Source organism: Cebus imitator, unplaced genomic scaffold (assembly GCF_001604975.1).
Source record: "Cebus imitator isolate Cc_AM_T3 unplaced genomic scaffold, Cebus_imitator-1.0 Scaffold413, whole genome shotgun sequence".
Classification (NCBI taxonomy): domain Eukaryota; kingdom Metazoa; phylum Chordata; class Mammalia; order Primates; family Cebidae; genus Cebus; species Cebus imitator.
This window is the reverse complement of record NW_016107728.1, coordinates 470,775-484,353: the sequence shown is the minus strand read 5'-3', so window position 1 is coordinate 484,353 and position 13,579 is coordinate 470,775.

The following is a 13,579-nucleotide window of genomic DNA, read 5'->3' as shown; positions in this document are numbered from 1 at the left end:
GAACTTCCAAATAACTGGTTTCTAGTGTTGGTACAGGAAATATCAGCTTAGTCTCAGCTTCTCTGTTAATAAAAAGTGTAAAATTCAAATTTTTGGTAATTTAAGCACATTTGTACAGAGTCATAATCACTAATCGCTTTGGTATTTTAGGAAGATTAAACATTAAATCTGATGATAAAATAAATGTGTTAGGATTAACTGCCAGATATTTGGGGCAATAGCTCTTGGGTCCTGAAAAATGACTTGATTCCAAGGCCTCAAGTCATTGGTAATTAGTGGCAGGATGATAGTTGTGAGCCAATTTCCTTTTTCCTTCATGCTGTTTCTCTTCATTTCATTTGAAGGACTTGAAAGTGTTCACATGGTCTCTTTAGGCCTTCCGCAAGATAAGAATAGATTTTTAGGTAACAATGCATCAGAATAATGCTGAGAGAAGTAATTCATGTTAATGAAGTGAAAAGTTTATCTCACATTCGTTTCACTCTAAAGCAAAATGTGCGCCAGAGCCAAACAAGACTTGACATTGCTGATATAGTTACTAGCATCTCAGTGACAGTGATGCCCAGTGAAAGCCAGGAATCCATGCAGATGTGTTCTTGTGTGTGGATAGAGACGGAGAAGTATGAAGGGAAGGGAATATGTAAAAAAAATTAAAAATAAAAATAGAAGGGGGGAAGATAAGAATATAAAAGACACTTTGAATGCTTATGAAAAGAGTCCTTGGCATAACCAAAGGCAGCCACGTGGGAAAAATAAGAAATGTTTGTACTACCCTCTAGGTTCCAACAGTGTACCTAAGAATCTCTTGAGTAAGGTGGGATCCTTTCTGGTAAGGATGAAGACTGTCTTGCTTGTCCCTGTAGATACTAAAGTTGAAATTACATTTGGTGCATATCCTACTTCCTCAGGAGATAAACCTGGACATAGAGATAGAGGCATCAATAGGTTTGATTTGAGAAGCTTTATACAATAGCTGGTAATAGTAACTGAAAAATCCGAGTTTAAAACACCTGAGTTTAAAACTCCTGTCACCATGTCAGAGGCATTTGAGCCAGGGTGACTCCGTCTTGAATAGGGGCTGGGTCCCAGAAGGTTAGGCATTCTAAGTCATAGGAAAAGAGGGGAGGTTGGCACAAGATACAGGTCACAAAGACCTTGCTGATAAAACAGGTTACAATGAAGAAAACGGCCAAATCTCACCAAAAGATGGTAATAAAAGTGACCTCTGGTTGTCTTCACTGCTCATTATACACTAATTATAATGCATTAGCATGACTAAAAGACACCCCCACCAGTGCCATGATAGTTTACAGATGCCAGAGAAATGTCAGGAAGTTATCCTGCATAGTCTAAAAAGGTGAGGAATCTTCAGTTTTGGGAATTGTCCACCCCTTTCCCAGAAAACTCATAAATAATCCACTCATTGTTTAGCATACAATCAATAAATAACTATTCAGTGTTATCAGTCCAGCAGCCCAAGCTGCTGTTCTGCCTATGGAGTAGTCATTATTTATCCCTTTATTTTTCTGATAATCTTGCCATCACTGTACTCTACAGCTTCTGCCTCGAATTCCTTTTGAGCGAGAACCCTCTCCTGGGGTCTGGATTGGGACCCCTTTTTGGTAACACCTGTAGTGAAAAAGCTAAGGTAAATTGGATTCCTGTGAGTGAGTATAAATAATGTTAACTGGTTAAAATTTTCCCATTTTTAAGAGCTCCCCTGAGAAACTAGAGGCATAGACAGTCTCCAGTGCCAGAGAAAATTACACACATGAAGAAGTAGCTGCAAGCTTTTGCCATTGAAGTGTCTTCTTAGTTAAGGATGGAATATTGACATAATGGCAGACAGTTCAAAGCACTCACAGTATATAGCTTTGGTCAACTCTACTTTCATGAACTTTCTACTCAGAATTTCAACTGAAATAACCCATAATCCCAAATGTTGCTTAATAGATAAAACATATGAGATCAATTTTGCATAATAGTGTAATTATAAATTACATATTAGTGCTCCATGAAATTATATATTAGTGCTTCATGAAATTATGATATCATCACACCTCTATCTCTGTAATTAGAATATATTCTTTTGAAATTTTATTTCACTTTTGAGAAGAATGATACAGACTTAGTATATTTTCTTTGTCACCAAATAATCATCATAGACAATTTAAGCCTCAGAGCTACTTACCTTGAGAATTTTTTTAACAAAAGGCTATACTTGTAATTTTCAAAATAACCTCACTGACCCATGAAAAATATTATTTTGTAGATTTATATAATGATACATAATGACTCTTCTCTAATAAGCTTTGGCTTCATCATCCATTAACAAAATTAATTCTTTTGGTCCTTTTGTTTTTAAACGCTTCTATTTTTAGACACTTTTAATAAGCTTATGTAAGATTTTAATACATATATTACCATTAATCTTGCTGTATCTCTGCTATGAAAGATAAAAGCTGGTTTCAAATCAGAACTATAAAACAAAATTTGTTACTGTTAGAGAACATATTTTAATTTAAACCCATATTTTAAAACTGGATATGTATGAAAATTCTATGAAAGGTAAAATTCTAGACAAATGGAACACATGCAGAACATGTTCACCTCTCATCTTCTAAATACAGGCTTTAAATCAGCATCAAGTTCCACCTTTACAAATAAATCATAGGAAGAATCAATATAATGAAAGTAATTTATAGATGCTATTCCCATAAAGCTACCATTGACTTCCTTCACAGAACTAGAAAAAACTAATTTAAATTTCATATGGAACCAAAAAAGAGGCCCATATAGCCAAGACAATCCTAAGAATAAAGAACAAAGCTGGAAGCGTCATGCTACCTGACTTCAAACTATACTACAAGCCTTCAGGAACCAAAATAGCATGGCATTGGTACAAAAACAGATATATGACCAATGGAACACAATAGAGGCCTCAGTAATAACACCACACATCTACAACCATCTGATCTTTGACAAACCTGACAAAAACAAGCAATAGGGAAAGGAGTCCCTATTTAACAAGTGGTGCTGGGAGAACTGGCAAGCCATATATGCAGGAAATCGATATTGAACCCCTTCCTTAAACCTTATACAAAAATTAACTCAAGATGGATTAAACACTTAAATGTAAAACCTAAAACCATAAAAACCTTGGAAGAAAACCTAGGCAATACCATTCAGGGCATAGGCATGGGCAAAAACTTCATGACTAAAACATCAAAAGCAATTGCAACAAAAGCCAAAATTGACAAATGGGATTTAGTTAAACTAAAGAGCTTCTGCACAGCAAAAGAAACTGTCATCAGAGTGAAGAGGCAATCTACAGAATGGGAGAAAATTTTTGCAATCTAGCCTTCTGACAAAGGGCTAATATCCACAATCTACAAGGGACTTAAACAAATTTACAAGAAAAAAACAACCCCATCAAAAAGTGGGTGAAGGATATGAACAGAAACTTTTCGAAAGAAGACATTTATGTGGCCAACAAGCATATGAAAAAAAATGCTCATCATCACTGATCATTAGAGAAATGCAAATCAAAACCACAATGAGATACCATCTCACACCAGTTAGAATGCCGACCATTGGAAAGTCTGGAAACGACAGATGCTGGCAAGGATGCTGGGAAATAGGAACACTTTTACACTGTTGGTAGGATGTAAATTAGTTAAATCATTGTGGAATATAGTGTGGTGATTCCTCAAGGATCTAGAACCAGAAATACCATTTGATCCTTTGGGTATATACCCAAAGGATTAGAAATTATTCTACTATAAAGATACATGCACATGTATGTTTATTGCAGTGCTATTTACAATAGCAAAGACTTGGAATCAACCCAAATGCGCATCAGTGATAGACTGGATAAAAAAAGTTGTAGCACATATACACCATGGAATACTATGCAGCCATAAAAAATAATGAGTCCTTTGCAAAGACATGGATGAAGATGGAAATCATCATCCGTAGCAAATTAACACAGGAACATAAAGCCAAACACTGCATGTTCTCACTCATAAGTGAGAGTTATAAATGAGAATGCATGGACAAAGGGAGGGAAACATTATACGCCAGGCCTGTTGGGGAGTAGGGGGAAGGGGAGGGAGAGCATTGGGACAAATATCTAATGCATATGGGGCTTAAAACTTAAATGACAGGTTGATAGGTGCAGCAAACCACCATGGCACACATATACCCGTGTTACAAACCTGGACTTTCAGCACATGCATCCCAGAAGTTAAACTAAAATAAAATAAAATAGAACATAAGTGTTAAAATATGCACAATGCATTAAATATCTTTGTTGATGATTTTATTGTATCTTCAACATCCCACAGACAATAGAGTTCACTGAATATTCCTGATACTGTATTTAATTTCCCAAACTCCCTTGCAGTTTGGTGGTGGCCTTGCCGCCTGTTCTGAATATACAGAAATATGCATAACTTTCAATCAAAAGTTCTTCAAGGCATGTGTGACTTCTTCCATTTTCTCTTCTACCTCGATTCTGAAGGCCAAATGTTCCAGAGTGTGTACTAAAATATGTCTGTATCAGTCCTTGCAAGCAAGCTATCCTGGAGAGCCAGTGGGCTCATTGTTACTCCAAATATATTTTTATGTATTCAGTCTTTATGATTTTGGAGTTGCTACCGCACATTGTGTAGTTTGTTCCAACCATCATATTAGTCTAACCAAAGCAGCACTGGGATGCATTAGGACTTTTAATAAGCATTTGCATGTTGTTATCTACATTATACACAATAAGTCTTTATGAAGAACACACAATTTGTAGATGAAAACTGGGATTTATGTATCTTTCCCCAAAGTGTTGAGGGGCCTCTTCTACTAATTATCTATTGTGTTAGGCAGTACACTAGGCCTTTACACATGTTTGTCAGCTCATACACAAAACTACCCCATGATATAGGTATTGTTGTTTTTGTTGTTACTATTATTATCATTTTTAAGATACAGAAACTGGGACTCAGTGAGGGTAAATAATTCTCCGCACTAGTCATCAGATAAAAAATAGCATAGCCAAGATTGAGGTTCAATCACTAGACCATGCTGCCTTTAGTCTCTGTACTATTTTTTACTTAGACTGACATAAATAAAGTAAAATCTTATTTCTAATAGAAAGTGATTTTGTTAATAAACAGTAACTCTTCCTATTCCCTTTTTATTTAAGGCATTTTATAGCTCAGAATATTTATAGAAGAGATATCTGAAAATCTATTTTTAGAGGATTGAATCAAAGAGAATACATTTTAGTAAAATAACGAATGACTGGTTTCTAAAAATCTATCTTAAAGAAGAGGTCCAGAAAAATCGTTGTAACATACTTATTTTTCTTATCATGCACTTTTTAGGCTAAGATGTTAAATGATAGTAAATAATTTCCACGTGTAGCATCAAAAATTTAACAGCATTTTATTTTTCCTATCAAGTGTTCCAAATTTGATATAACTTCCAATGTCTTTCAAGTCATATGTCAAGTTAGCGTCTTAGTCTCTCTAAATTTTGCCCACATTATTTGAAACATAAAACTTGATCTGAAGAAAAGACTGAATATATACTTATTTTATGTTTATTTCCCTCTTGATGTATTCCCTTTTAGAAAGAGATTTTGCTTTTTTGAATCATAAAATCTTTCAATCATTTATTTATAAGCAACACCCAGGATTATGTAAAAATACAGATTTATACAACTTAAAATGAAGTGTATGAAATGAATTTTGTATTTTCTCAATAGGTATCAAGTAGATTATTTTTAACACTGAAGTTGACCAAAGTGGAGTGAGAAAAAAAATTCTGCTCATACATTACAAAACTGTATAGGAATAACATTTATAAAGATTTCTACATGAAATCTATATTGCAAGTCATAAGTCATGAATGATAGTAAAGCATTTCCATGTGTAGCGTTGTTAAACAAGATATTAAGATTATGACCTAAGCTAGATATTAAGGTTATTAAAGCAATGTTGCATATGAAGGTGGTTTCATTTAGTGGTTTGGTTTTATATTCACTACATTTAAGTAACACTTAACCACATAAATATAAACTAAAACATGAACATATTGATAGATCTCCATCTTGCAAATAAAGATGAGGTCCTAATTCTGCTTCCAACCTGCTTGTCTGGGGGCATTTAAAAATTCCCTTAATTGGACATCCTACTCTTTTATACCTCATTTCAACACAACAGCACAGAGAAAGAATAAGGTTTCCCCTACAACGCTTAAAACTGATAGCATCCTATGACAGCCATTTAGTTATTTTAACTATTTTCATGACGTCACCCCCAACAGCTTTCAGTTTATCACAGCCACTGTGCCTCTTTGAGACTATAAATAGTTGTAAACCCCTTCAGGGCCAACCTTTTGAGAATTATTTTACCTGGATTCTTAGAAGGCTTCATATGATTATCTTTTGATGTGCTATTTTAATCCTGATAGAGGAAATTGATATTATTGGAATTATATATATATATATATATATATATATATATGTATGTTATACATATGCTGTTATATATATGTTACATATATATGCTATATAACTAAGCAGCATGGTCATTTTCATTGATTATTGACCCCTAACACCTCCATTCCTTCTGCCCTGTGGTTAAAAGCTCAAGAGAGAGAGACAGGAGGGAGAGTCAGTTAGTTCTGCTATTACATATTTCCTTCTTGTTGGATTGAAGGTCATTATTTTGAACTAATGATTGCCCTTTGGTTTCTCAAACTCCATTAAGCTTAATGGTCTGATTTAATTTGCTTGGTTGGTCTTTACTCTAAAAATACTTTCTGCTCTTCCTACTTTTCCTTTACTGATAGGAAAGGACAAGGCCTGGTTTTAATCGATGTTACATAAAATTTCCAGAGGAACCAATGAACATTCTTTTCATGACAAAGATTTATATCAATGCCCTCTTCCACTTCATCAAAGAGTGCAATTGCATGGCACATACAGAGTAGGCAGACAGATTTTAATGATGCAGTTACCAAAGTTTTCCTCTCTGGCTGGTGTAAAAGCTGGGCCTACAGGAGTTTAATGTTCCCTCCAAAGGAGATCAGTGACAGATTTTTGAATGTCAACTTCTTCCTTACTAAGCAAATACATGTTTTCTTTTATACTTCTACTTCTCTCCCTCCCCATCCCACCTTCCATCAAGAGACTTATCTTCCACAGTCTCACTGATGTCTTGGTTCAAATCTGCCTTGGACTTTCTTAAAAGTTCTCACAGTGCTAACAGATTGGTATAACAGTTTTCCATTAGCAAATTTCATGTGGATGATTAAAAGGAACTTAGGGGACAAAACCATGAAGTTGGTATTTATAATCAATATTAAAAAAATTGGTAGTTTGATTTTCAAATCTGGAAAATTCTGACTCTTTCCAAAACAAAAAAAGGTCTTCAAGTGAATAAACCTATATTTTGAAGAGAATATCAAAAGAAAAACAAAACATAATTAACTTTTTATTTTGATATTTGTTTAATGATTTATTTTATTTAAAAAAAATTCTAGACCAGTCAAATCTATACAATTTCATGTTGATTTTTCAAAATTCAATATTATTCAACACTTACCACTCATTTATTTTCAAAACATTTCTCTTTTAAATAAAGGTATGATTTTCTTATTTTAAAGATATAGCCATTTATTAAAAGAATCCAGATTCTTGAAAGCAATATTTACCTATGGAGTTGGAAATCAAGAAATTAGTTGATTTCAAAAGGCCGCAGTTAAGTACATACTGGAAAGACATATGACACAATGTAAGCATTTTCCTTGGGTTTTTATTAAGTTTGCTTTATTTCATTCTAGACTTATCATTTCTCCTTTGTGCTTTATGCACATTAGTGCATGCTAGGAGCACTGTTGGTCAGATAATGATATGCATATGGAACCCTGTAGGTGGCGCTGCAATCCTTCAAGAATAATTATAGATCCACCAACCAGTCTCCATTATGGTCTACCCAGGTATTGATTCGGGGCACCTTCAGAAAATGGAAACACTAATGAAAAATTAGTTAAGTGTAGCCAACAGTGACTTGTCCAATTTAAAATTAAAAAGAGAAGTGATGTAGAACAAACCTGGAAATAAATATAAGCATATACAACACACTTTAAACATCAACACTAAGTCTTCTGTAACCCTAATACTCCCAAATAACCTTTTTTACCCTTGGCAACTCCAATGTACACACACTGAAAAGTGACAGTGGAACAAGAAAGATTGCATTGGTTTCCTCAACTGAGTTGTCAAAAGCATAACATGATATTGACGGTAATCTAAAACAAATAAAGCTTTTCTAGGCTTCATTTTTATAATTTTAATAATAAAATAAAATTATAATATTTGCCAAATAACAGAAATAGTTCCCCATGTTAGCACTTCAAAGATTTTTAAGTTCTTTATGATCTTTGAGACTGATAGAATGCAACAGATAAATACAAAGAAAAATTATATTAGTTGAATAAAAAGCCTTAAGTTCATGATTTGTAAGGAGAGGATTCACAAAAAAGTATCTGATTTTGTGATAAACTTGATGCAGATGGGAGTGGAGACTTGCAGTTTACATCAGGGTTTCTCAATCTTGGCATTATTTAAATTTGGAGACAGATAATTCTTTGTCATGGAGGACTGTGCATTGTAGGATGTTTAGCAATATCCTTATTTTCTACCCACTAGATGCCAGTAGCACTCCCCCACCCGACTCCCAGTTTGTAACAACCAGAAATGTCTCCAGACACTGCCAAATATCCCTTGGAGGACAAATTGCCCCTGATCGAGAACCATTTGTCTATAGACATGTATTTCTTTATACACAAAGGAAAAAGTATTTTGGAAGAGTGTCCTGTGATAAGCTATTCATAAAAATAGTAAGAGTTTGTTTTCTAAATAATTAATGTCCCAGAAGACCTAGAAACTTTGGGTATTCATCAACATAGATACAGTAACTCATCTCTATCACTTGAATACACCAAGACATGCATATATTTTCTTCATCAAATTTACATGGATGTTTCTTCTTTGAAATAACTGGCTACTGTTTAAAGTTTTATCAAACATTTAATGGCTAATAGAGTACCTATTATATTAAAATATCTATGATTATACATATTATGTATGCTGTCAGAAGATTACTGGAACATAGTCTTTAAATAATAGTGATTAATGAATTTTCTGGAGGTCTTTTAGGTATTTACTTAGAATAACATTGGAATCACTCACCATATTCTTCAGTTAGAAGATTAATAATACTCTGTTGGAATATGACAAAAATACAGTATTCATGGAGTTTAGATATTTTAGAGAACTAAAAATGTTATGCATCAATTTATATCAGATGGCTGGAGCATCTTTTTGCATAGAATATTAGAATTTGAAGAGGCATGAGAAATAATCAGGTTCTTCCACTTTGATTATTTTGAAACTGAGGCTTTGGAAGGTTAAATATTGTCCTCAAAATAGCACAGCAAGAGAAAGTTCAGTGACTAGATCCCAGGTGTCTGGAATGCCCTTCCAGTGGCCTCTTCACCATATCATGCTAATGGTGGAAGATGGCATCTCAGCTCTGGGTCTACATTTAATCTATTTCTATATTTTGAATTTAATAATATCAACATAAGAAATACTGTCTTGCCTAGTTATATTGTCAAAATATGTTTTAAAACCTTAAGACCCTGCTTGTTAGTTCAGGTCCACCAGACTGCCTACTTAAGTAAAATAAGTAAAACTGATGGTGAGAAATTCTTAAATATCTATTTGATGAAATATCATTTGATAATTCTGGAAAGCTTTCCTGTTTATTTGAATATTATAGTATTGCTGAAGTTTGAATTAAATGAACGCCTGATGTTGATTTTTTTAAAAAAGAAAAATTCTATTGCATATTTATTGCTATACTTATTTAAAATAAACTGTGATGAATTCCCTCAAACATGACTACAAGGCCTGCCATAGTATGTGCTTTGTCATTGCTGTTCAAATTTATCAGGTGTTGTGTGATAACTAATTTCCCCAATACCTTTTTATAAAATCAAAGTATTGCAAAATGTTTGTTCCTTTAGCTTTGGGCTCAATTATAAGAAATGTGAAGGCTGAAATCCTTTTGACAGGTTTCATTAAAGTAGGACCACCAGATAATATACAACATGAATGAATTATTTTTAGATGTTCATCAAAATAAAAATTCGTAGAAAGTACTCTTGTTGGGATCCTGCAGACCTAGGAAGCTGGTCTCTAACCTCAGTTTAAGATGAGTTATTCTAATAACAATTCCTTGCCACTTATAAATAATGACATAACTAGCTCTGGCCATTGAAATCATCCTTTAAAGCCTTCTTACCTACTAAAACAATCCTTTTTTCATTCTATTGAAGATACTCTAACTGAAAAGTGTTTTGACTATCTCTATATAGAGTTCTACAACCTCTACTTCAAATGTTTTATGTTTATTATCTAACGGACTTTATTAGATTATAGAAAAAGGGGACATTGAAAACATAATAAATATTAGTTTGAAATGGGCAGGGAGAAATAGAAAAAAATATTTTTAAAAGACACTGACTGTGTAGAAAACTTCAACATATCACTTGCAAATCTAATACAATAGTTCTGTTTTTTAATTGAAAACTATTACTCTTGGGTCAATCACAATATACTTACTTCAAGTCAGAGCTAAATACCTATGTCCTATATGTGTCAAGGTACTTGATGTCATTGTGTGAAGGCTAGAAAATGAACCCTCACGTGGTCACAACTTCAATGAGTGTGAGCCGAAAAAGCTGCTACTTAATGCTGATCTTTCTACAAGTGGAAGCTTCAGGTTACCTTCTGCTAATTTGGGAAAAAATCTTAAATTATTTTAAGCTTAACAAATGAAAAGTAATTACCTACCAACATTATTCATTAAGAAAACTGTCAATGATCTTAGAAGAAAATGAGCTGTTTATAAATTAATGTATATAGATGGAATCAGAACTGTAACTCTGTAGATATATTTTTTTTTCATTTATTTGTTTTTAATGGGGCATTAGATTTTGACCCTGTGATCTCATTTTATTCTTCCAGATTGGGAGGGACTCTGTTTACCCCATTCCAAGAAGAAAGCAATTTCAGAAATGGGTCCTTTGAATGGATGTGAATGAGAAACCTCCATGTAAAATGCATCATTGTAGAACTATCAAAACAGAGAATGAACATCTATGTCTCTCTCTATTGCACTATAATACTGTGAGGCTGGGCATTAGCTTTTTAGATGTTATAGAGAGGTTGAGATTTCTTTAAATTGAGAACTAAACTGCTGAACTGCAATATGCGAGCCCAGTGAAGGTAAGGTACATTTATTGTACGCTAGGGATCAAGAGAAAACTGGAAGAATCAAGGCATCTCTTTGAATCCTTGCTACTTCATTTACTAGCTGAGGCATTGAGTCATTTAAATTCACCGAACATCAATTTCCATGTATGTAAAATAAGGAATACAATGCTTGACTAAGAGCTTTGTTGGTAAACAAACAGAAGGGCTCCAAAGTTAGGAAGTGTTAGAAGACTTACGTGCATGCTAAATATCAAACCAAACCCACCTCATCATGTCTAGCACATGTGTATGAGGACATTCACATGTTCTCTCTCTATATATCTCTCTCTGTCCCTCCTTTCATGAATTCATTGATATGAGCATCCATCTCTCTCTAGTAGATACTTGGATTCTATTTTTCATCTTTGCCTCCTCTCAGGTGACTTCTGAGCCTCTGACATGTCCCTTGACACAATTTTACTTCCCTATCAGCTTGGAAATAGTATAACCTACTCTTGTAACAGACACTAAAGAGCCCACACAGTAGAAAGCATTCAGGTGGTTATCATGAGGGAACTAAATACACAGAGGCTGGTGCTAGACCAAAAACATAGATAACTGGGTCTTTTCCCCCTACTTTTGGCTAGTGAACACAGCTGTCAACTGGTACTTCATTTGAGACCTTATAGACCCTTCGTATCTGATGTTTGATTGTGTTGGCCACATTAATAATGTCAATTCATTCATTACTGGGAAACAGGAAGATAAACCTTTTACTTTCCCGTTCATAAATTTGAAATTTTTGGTTATCATTGATTTCTGCATACACAGAGAAAAAAAAGACTTCTTTGAACTCTTTGAATAAGAATAGAATTCCCTTCTACCCTGTTTCTGACTTAATACTCTGATAAAAGCTAACCTTTAACAATAGCAGCTGACATTTATATAAGATTTGCCATGTGTAAGTTCTAGAACCAGTTAGTTCACATGTACTATCTTAGTTAATATATACTGTAAGTTTGTGAACTTGATAAAATAATATTTTTATGCATTTTAAAGATGAAAAATATATTCTACAGGGGCTGAGTTAGCCCATATATTTTCAATAATTTTTTACACATTTGCTTTTTTTACTTGATTGATATATTGCAAACATTTACATGTGTCATTACAATTTTTTCAAAAACATATATTGGATCAATTGAATATCCCATGAGATTCCATCAGTTAGATGTCTGAAAATTCAGGAAACAATTCTTCTATGATTTAATGTTTTATCTGTTGAAAATTTTGCTAATACAAATAAGGCTAGCATGAATGTTTTATAAAATATTTTTTTCTGTATTTATCATATTTCTAAAAACATTTCTAAAAGAATAATTATAAATCAAACTGTATGATCATTTTTGAGACCCTTGATTGATTTCCAGGCTGTGCATCCCTCCAACAGTGTTAGAGATGATCTTATCACACTGTAGTGAATATGAATATTCAATCATTAATAGAGAAAAAGATAGGTATAGGTATACAAAAATAGGTATAGCATCATTATAATGATTACAATTATTGTGATTTAAACGTTTGTATCTTTTTTCTTTAAACATGCATATATCCTTTAATTTTGTAATATTTTAAAAATGAATCCTATATGATATTGATATAACAGTAACTTTTTCTGTTAGATTTTTGATAAACATTTAAAAATTTTATTTGTTTTTTAACTTTTTCAAAAATTTATACTTATAATTTATTTTTAAAATTTAAAATGTATCAAATAATCACATGAAGTTTCATACTTTATACAAACAGGGTTTTAATCTTCATAATCATTCCTGTTTTACATTCTTTAACTACATATTTAGTAATCTCAAATAATAATAGATGCATAATTTATATTTAAAACATGATGTCTTTGGTAAACTAATTCATAAATAGAGACATACAGGGACACACACACAAAAAGAATATATGTTTCTAAGCTCTCCAGCTTTTCCACTTAAAGTATTTTTCTGCCAGAGATTAAAAACTCACATAATTTGTAAGAATTAAGTTATGATAAATTTTCTTCATATTCTTTTGTTTTAAACCAAAATTGTATTTAGGTAATATTGTGCTTATTGCTTTCTATCACAATTTAGTAGAATTAAGAAGATAAAATGATATCTATCTATTTACCTTTCTACACATACACACATATACATATTCATAACACATAATCAAAAAAGTTTGAAAGGAAAACATTTTTTTTTTTTTTTT